The sequence below is a fragment of the Leucopleurus acutus genome, assembly GCF_964270905.1.
Source record: "Leucopleurus acutus genome assembly, chromosome: 12".
Lineage (NCBI taxonomy): Eukaryota > Metazoa > Chordata > Mammalia > Artiodactyla > Delphinidae > Leucopleurus > Leucopleurus acutus.
Genome location: NC_139154.1, coordinates 35481862 through 35488588, shown reverse-complemented (window position 1 = coordinate 35488588; position 6727 = coordinate 35481862). Strand labels below are relative to the sequence as shown.

General features: G+C 44.4%; 1 pseudogene across 1 annotated transcript; it reads left to right on the top strand.

Moving 5' to 3' along the window:
- Positions 1-715: 715 nt before the first annotated feature.
- On the top strand, positions 716-2261 carry LOC309969577 (RNA-binding protein FXR1-like; annotated as a pseudogene). Its single transcript has 3 exons — positions 716-851; positions 1144-1256; positions 1457-2261. The product of its transcript is annotated as an RNA-binding protein FXR1-like (transcript).
- The last annotated feature ends 4466 nt before the right edge of the window (positions 2262-6727 follow it).

The window sequence follows — 6727 nt, the reverse complement described above, 5'->3', positions numbered from 1 at the left end:
AGGGTATGAAATGCTGTAATGTCTTGGATTTACTTCAGGGTAATCCAGGAGGGCTGCAGGGCGGGGAGGGAGGAGGAAGAAGAGGCAAAATTGATAGTGTTCACAGTTGTTGAACTGGATGAGATCACACAGAAGCTCAGTATATGACCTTTCCACTTTTGTAGACGTTTGAAGTTTTCCACTATGAAAGGGTAATGGGAGTCAGTTGGATCAAGATTTGTCATTGCACATCTCTGAGAGGACCTGGGTTCCCACACAGCCCCTGAAATATACTCCCCCCTGCCCATCAAAGGAATATTTTGAACATCTGTGACATGCCAAGTCTTGGCTGGCCACTAGAGGGAGTCAAACAAAATTGAGGCACAAATTGCTGTCCTCAAGAAGCCCATAATTTGGTGGTGTAAAGAAAATGCAAATTACTGTGTTACAGAGACAAATAAATGGCATAAAAGATAATGAAGAAGGGGCTAAGAGACTGAGAGGGCTAAGGCAGGGCTGCATCTTCTCCCACTGTATATCCTTGAAGTAAAACTTTTTGTGCCATTTTCTAAGGGTGGTCAAGTTTCAGAAATGTGTATTACCATCAATCAGTGATGTTTTATCAAAGTGAAAAGAACATCAAAAGCACAAATAAAAGGAAAAGGCCAAGAGTCTGCTAGGGTAATAGTTAAATTATAATTTATCCACACAAGAGAACACAAAATTGTAATTTAAAATGACAATATCGCTTTGCGGTTCCAACACGGCGGAGGTGACGGTGGAGATTCTCGGCTCCAACGGGGCTTTTGACAAGGGATTTATCAAAGATGTTCATGAAGACTCCCTCACAGTTGTTGTTTTTTTTTTTAAGAGTTGGGGGTAGGAGTTTATTAATTATTTTTTTGCTGTGTTGGGTCTTCGTTTCTGCGTGAGGGCTTTCTCTAGTTGCGGCGAGCGGGGGCCACTCTTCATCGCAGTGCGTGGGCCTCTCACTATTGCGGCCTCTCTTGTTGCGGAGCACAGACGCGCAGGCTCAGTAGTTGTGGCTCACGGGCCTAGTTGCCCCGCGGCATGTGGGATCCTCCCGGACCAGGACTCGAACCCGTGTCCTCTGCATTAGCGGGCAGATTGTCAACCACCGCGCCACCAAGGAAGCCCTCACAGTTGTTTTTGAGAACAACTGGCAACCGGAACGCCAGGTTCCATTTAATGAAGTTAGATTACCACAACCACCTGATATAAAAAAAAGAAATTATTGAGGTTTCCCTGGTGGCGCAGTGGTTGAGAGTCCGCCTGCCGATGCAGGGGACACGGGTTTGTGCCCCGGTCCGGGAGGATCCCACATGCCGCGGAGTGGCTGGGCCCATGAACCATAGCCGCTGAGGCTGCGTGTCCGGAGCCTGTGCTCCGCAACGGGAGAGGCCACAACAGTGAGAGGCCCGCGTACCGCAAAAAAAATAATAAATAAATAAATTAGTGAAGGAGATGAAGTACAGGTGTATTCAAGAGCAAATGATCAAGAACCATGCGGATGGTGGTTGGCTAAACTTCGAATGATGAAAGGAGAATTTTATGTCATTGAATATGCTGCTTGTGATGCCACTTACAGTGAAACGGTCCCATTTGAATGACTTCGGCCTGTCAATCAAAATAAAACTGTCAAAAAAAATTCCTTCTTTAAATGCACAGTGGATGTTCCTGAGGATGTGAGAGAGACGTGTGCTAGTGAAAATGCACATAAAGATTTTAAGAAAGCAGCAGGAGCAGGCAGAATTTTTTACCATCCAGAAACCACACAGCTAATGATGCTGTCTGCCAGTGAAGCAACCGTGAAGAGGGTAAACATTCTGAGTGACGTGCATTTGCGAAGTATTCGTACGAAGTTGATGCTTATGTCCAGAAATGAAGAGGCCACTAAGCATTTAGAATGCACAAAACAACTTGCAGCAGCTTTTCACGCGGAATTTGTTGTGAGAGGACATTGGATGGGCCTGCCAACAGGAACACACGGCAGTAACATACAGCAAGCTAGAAAGGTTCCTGGAGTTACAGCTATTGAGCTAGATGAAGATACTGGAACATTTAAAATCTACAGAGAGAGTGCTGATGCTGTAAAAAGGGCTAGAGGTTTTTTGGAATTTGTGGAAGATTTTATTCAGGTTCCTAGGAATCTTGTTGCAGCGTCAAGGATGGAGTTGCTCCTTGAGCTTCACTGTGCTAACATGAAGGTTGCTTTTATGTGCTGCTGCTACGGCTGCTCAGAGAAGACATACATCATGTGAATTCCCAGTCCTACTCCTCTGCGTTTTTCTTTTTACCTGTTCAGTTGCTGCAGCTTTTAAATTTAGGGTTACTGGGCAAGGAGGTTTGAAAATCCTCTAATAGTGTCTGCTGTATTGACCGGCTTATTGTTGCCATTGTTCCCTTATTTATTCCCCTCCCCCCTCACTTATTCTTCACTGGGAACTGTTCTCTCAAGCATGCAATAGAAGAAACTTACATTTTAACCTCTTTCAACCAAAATTAATTTATTGTGGAAATAGATTGCTGATATCGTATAAAATTTTAATTAACTGAGGATTTGGACTTAACAAATAAGATGTTGCTGTTAACTTAGGATACATCTATTCCATATAGTGATAGTTACCTGAACATCTACTTCTGTTACCAGGTAACACGACCCAGTATTGCTTTGTTACTTTATGGGCGTATGTTAGCTTTATAACAAGTGAGTTCCTAAGGGGAAGAGCATCTTCATGTCCTCCTTTTACTTTCTCCTCTAATTACTGGACACTCAATAATTGCTATTTGACAGACTCACAAGTTAAGTGTGGACAAGGTAAATAATTTGAATTTTATGTCATTTTACAGTAGTTCATATCTAGGAAGACAGCAAACCATATACATGTTGTATGTAGTTGTACAGTTCTGCAGTGCTTTAAAAATTTACAGGTGTAAAATGTAATACTTGTTAAATGTCAACTGTTTATTTCGGTGACGGGAATATTCATTTTAAAAGAATCTTCAAGTCACAGGTGTCTTTTGAACAAATAGGAACTTGAAAATAAAAGCCAAATTGATGACTTTGTCAGTTGTTTGAATAATAATATATGTAACATGTCATAAATGTAAACAAATTGATGCGATTAATGCCAAAATAAAAGTTTTCTTTTTGCCTTCAAAAAGAAAATATCAACAAAATAATAAGTATATTCATAATACAACTTTTATATTTAAAAGATACAAAATGACATATATTTTATATATATATAATTTTGGCCAGTGTTTAGAAGCATAGAGAACTTAATTTTAAGACCAGAACATGCCAAAGTATTAACGGTAATTATATCTGGATCATAGATTTCCAGTTTTCCTTCTTTTTTTTTTAACTCTTCTGCAGGTTTTTAAATTTTATGTCACAGATATAACTTCTACAACAGTCTTCCTCATTCTGTTGCTTTTGTTTTTAAGGGCAATTAGCTTTAAAGTACTATAATTTATCTATATTCAGAAACTGAACCAAAAAGACAAGCGTGCCCATTAAGCGGTGTACAAACTGCAGAGATTAACTGGAATCCTTTGAAGGGATTAGAGGTCTACGGACCCTCTGCAATGGCCAGATCAGAGCTCCATGAGCTGCCCTCGGCAAGCCCCAATGGTCAGTTACTCCCACAAAAGCCCTAGAGGCTTCCTAGGGGAAACAGAACAGACCGCTGAAGCATGCTGGACAGGGAAATGTCGATTATTAAAAGCAAGCTCCCTTTGCCCACTTAATGCATGAAGGGTCCATATCACAGCCTTCGTTTAGATGTCCTGGTTCCGCTCATTTCTGAGCACTGTGCTTGGACATGGCACGGGGTGCAGGGGGTCTGCCTCTCTAAGTTATAGTCTATCTTCTTTTCATTCTGAATGAATGAACCTTTTATTAGCTCTCCTTTGAGATGGCCTCTGAACACTCTGGAATCACTAAGTAATTCAAATGTTGAATCCACAAACTAGACACGATTTTCTTAAAATGGGGTTTTCTGATGTCAAATAAAACGGTGGTAGTAGCATGAACATCTGTAAAGCCATAGCTCAGTCACTTGCTTACTAAATGAACCAACTTTATACTAAGCATAGAAACCTTTAGACAGGCTCTACATTATAAACTCTCCTATTAAAAATGACAAGACAAAACTACAGATGTTAAAGTGTAGCTTCAAATTACCCACCCACTAAAAGATTACACGTATTGGAGCAAGCGGCTACTTTCACTGATTAAAAACATCTTAAACCACAAATAAGCCATTTGTTAATCAATAACAAGAAAGGCTAGGATGGAATTTCAACTTCAACCTGAACTTACTTCTTATTCTTTAAAGAATACTTGTTCCAGAAAACACTAATTCTAAAAGATACGCGCACCCAATGTTCATAGCAGCATTAGTTACAATAGCCAAGACATGGAAGCAACCTAAGTGTCCATCCACAGATGAACAGATAAAGAAAATGTGGTATACACACACACACACACACACACACACACACACACAATGGAGTACTACTCATCCGTAAAAAAGAATGAAATTTTGCCATTTGCAGTAACATGGATGGACTTGGAGGGTGTTATGCTAAGTGAAATAAGTCAGACAGAGAAAGACAAATACTGTATGATATCAGTTATATGTGGACTCTAAAAAAAATACAACAAACTAGTGAACATAACAAACTAGTGAACATAACAAACAAGAAGCAGACTCACAGATATAGAGAACAAACTAGTGGTTACCAGTGGGGAGAGTCGTGGGGGAAGGGGCACAATAGGGGTAGGGGATTAAGAGATACAAACTATTAGGTATAAAATAAGCTACAAGGATATATTGTACAACTCAGGGAATATACCCAATATTTTATAATAACTATAAATGAAGTATAACCTTTAAAAATTATGAATCAACACATTGTACACCTGTAACTTATATAATATTGTACATCAACTATACTTAAATAAAAAAAAAAAATTGCTCCAGAATGAACAGCAGACCACCTCATCCACTGCTGTGGGGATGGAATATGTCACAGATCACAATGTAAACTTTAAATGAACCAGATTTCAGTATGAACAGACTTGTAGAAACATCTACTCACCTGTGTTTCATTTCACTGTTTCACATTTTTAATCTGATTTTTGTTTCCTAGAAACAAACTTTCCTGAGCAAACCCAAAAACAGTACTCTCGAAGCAACGGATTGCATATAAGGAATTCTTCAAATCTGCCCGGAGATTTAAGACATTCTAAGACAGGGGTAGGAGTCTAATTGGCCTTTAAAACTTCCAGGAGTGTTTTCCTACAAAGTGCTGCAAACCCCGTGACATTAAAACAACGCTTTAGGTAAGATGAAGTTCAGAACCGTCCCAGACCTCCACCTTTCCCCATGTCTAACACGCAGTGTTAATCGGAGAAATTAAAATGCTCTCGCTAGGAATAAAAGTTTTTATCAAGTTAAAATGCACATATTGTTTAAAAGAGATACTAAAAAAATCTTCCAAGTCCTGAGTAACACTTACCTCTATAATAAAACTTTCTTAAAGAAAAGCTTCAGTATGCAGATTAAGTAGTTCCTCTTTTTTTTTTTTGCTGGTCTTCATGACCAGGGATCAAAAGAGGCTTGACAGCAAAATGGCCCAACAGCCTTCTCCATGAATGGCCATCATCGCCTCCACCCCGCCTGGCGCCCTGGCGGCCACACACACACACACACACACACACACACACGCACGCACCTTCTTGGACTTCAGGGAAGCAGCCTTTGTTCCCAAGACCCAAAACTGGGATCCAGCTGCTAAGCCTCCTCCTCCCCCGAACCAGCCTTCCCAAGGGGCGGAGCCCCTCAGAGACAGTCCCAGGGCGGTTCTGGAAAGAAGCCCCATTTTCTCCCGTGTTCCAAGTGCTGGGGAGTTGGGGCCGCCACCACCGGCTCCAGCTTCTCTAAACACACAGACATGGACACGCATGCACGCACGCGTGCACACCCTCAAAACAGTGATTATTACCATCATTGTCATTTTTATTAGCTCTCACCTACGGAGCGCTCACCATGTGCCAAGCGCTCAGCGCGCGCTCTAAGTCCATCTAAATCCAACTCTGCCGGCCCCTCTTTTTCTCTCTCTTTCACACTCACACACACACACTCCCATGCGCGCACGCACACGAGGCAGCGGTACCCACACCCCCACGCGCCCTCGAGGCTGAACCCCGACACTTCCGTAGCCTCCCGGCGGGTCCCGACCGAAAAAGTACCCACGTCCGCCCGCGCGCTCCCCGGGCCGCGCTTCCCCGCGCGCTGCGCTGCGAGGCGTTCCCCCGGCGCGCCGGGCGGCCGCTCCTACCTCGGCCCTTTGTCCTCGCGCCGCCGCGGCCCCGCTCCGGTGCGCTCGCCGCCGTCGGAGGGCCGGCCCAGCCGCCCGCGCGCTCACTCCCCCAGCTCCCGGGCTCGGCCGGCCGGGAGGCGCGCGGCAAAGCCCGGATCTGAGGAGCGCGGAGCGCGGGCCGCGCCCGGGACTGACCCCTGACCCCGGCCGCCCCCTGGAGTCCGCTTCTCCGGGTCTTCCGGCCCACCGCGGAGAAGGTCCGGCGGTGGGCTCGGCCGACCCGGGACCCAGCTGAGGAAGGGTCGCGGCGAGGGCGGCGCCGGGGCCGGACCGGGCGGCGTCGGGCGAGGGGAGGAGGCTCGAGGGCCAGAGCCGAGCCCCGCGCCCGCCCGCC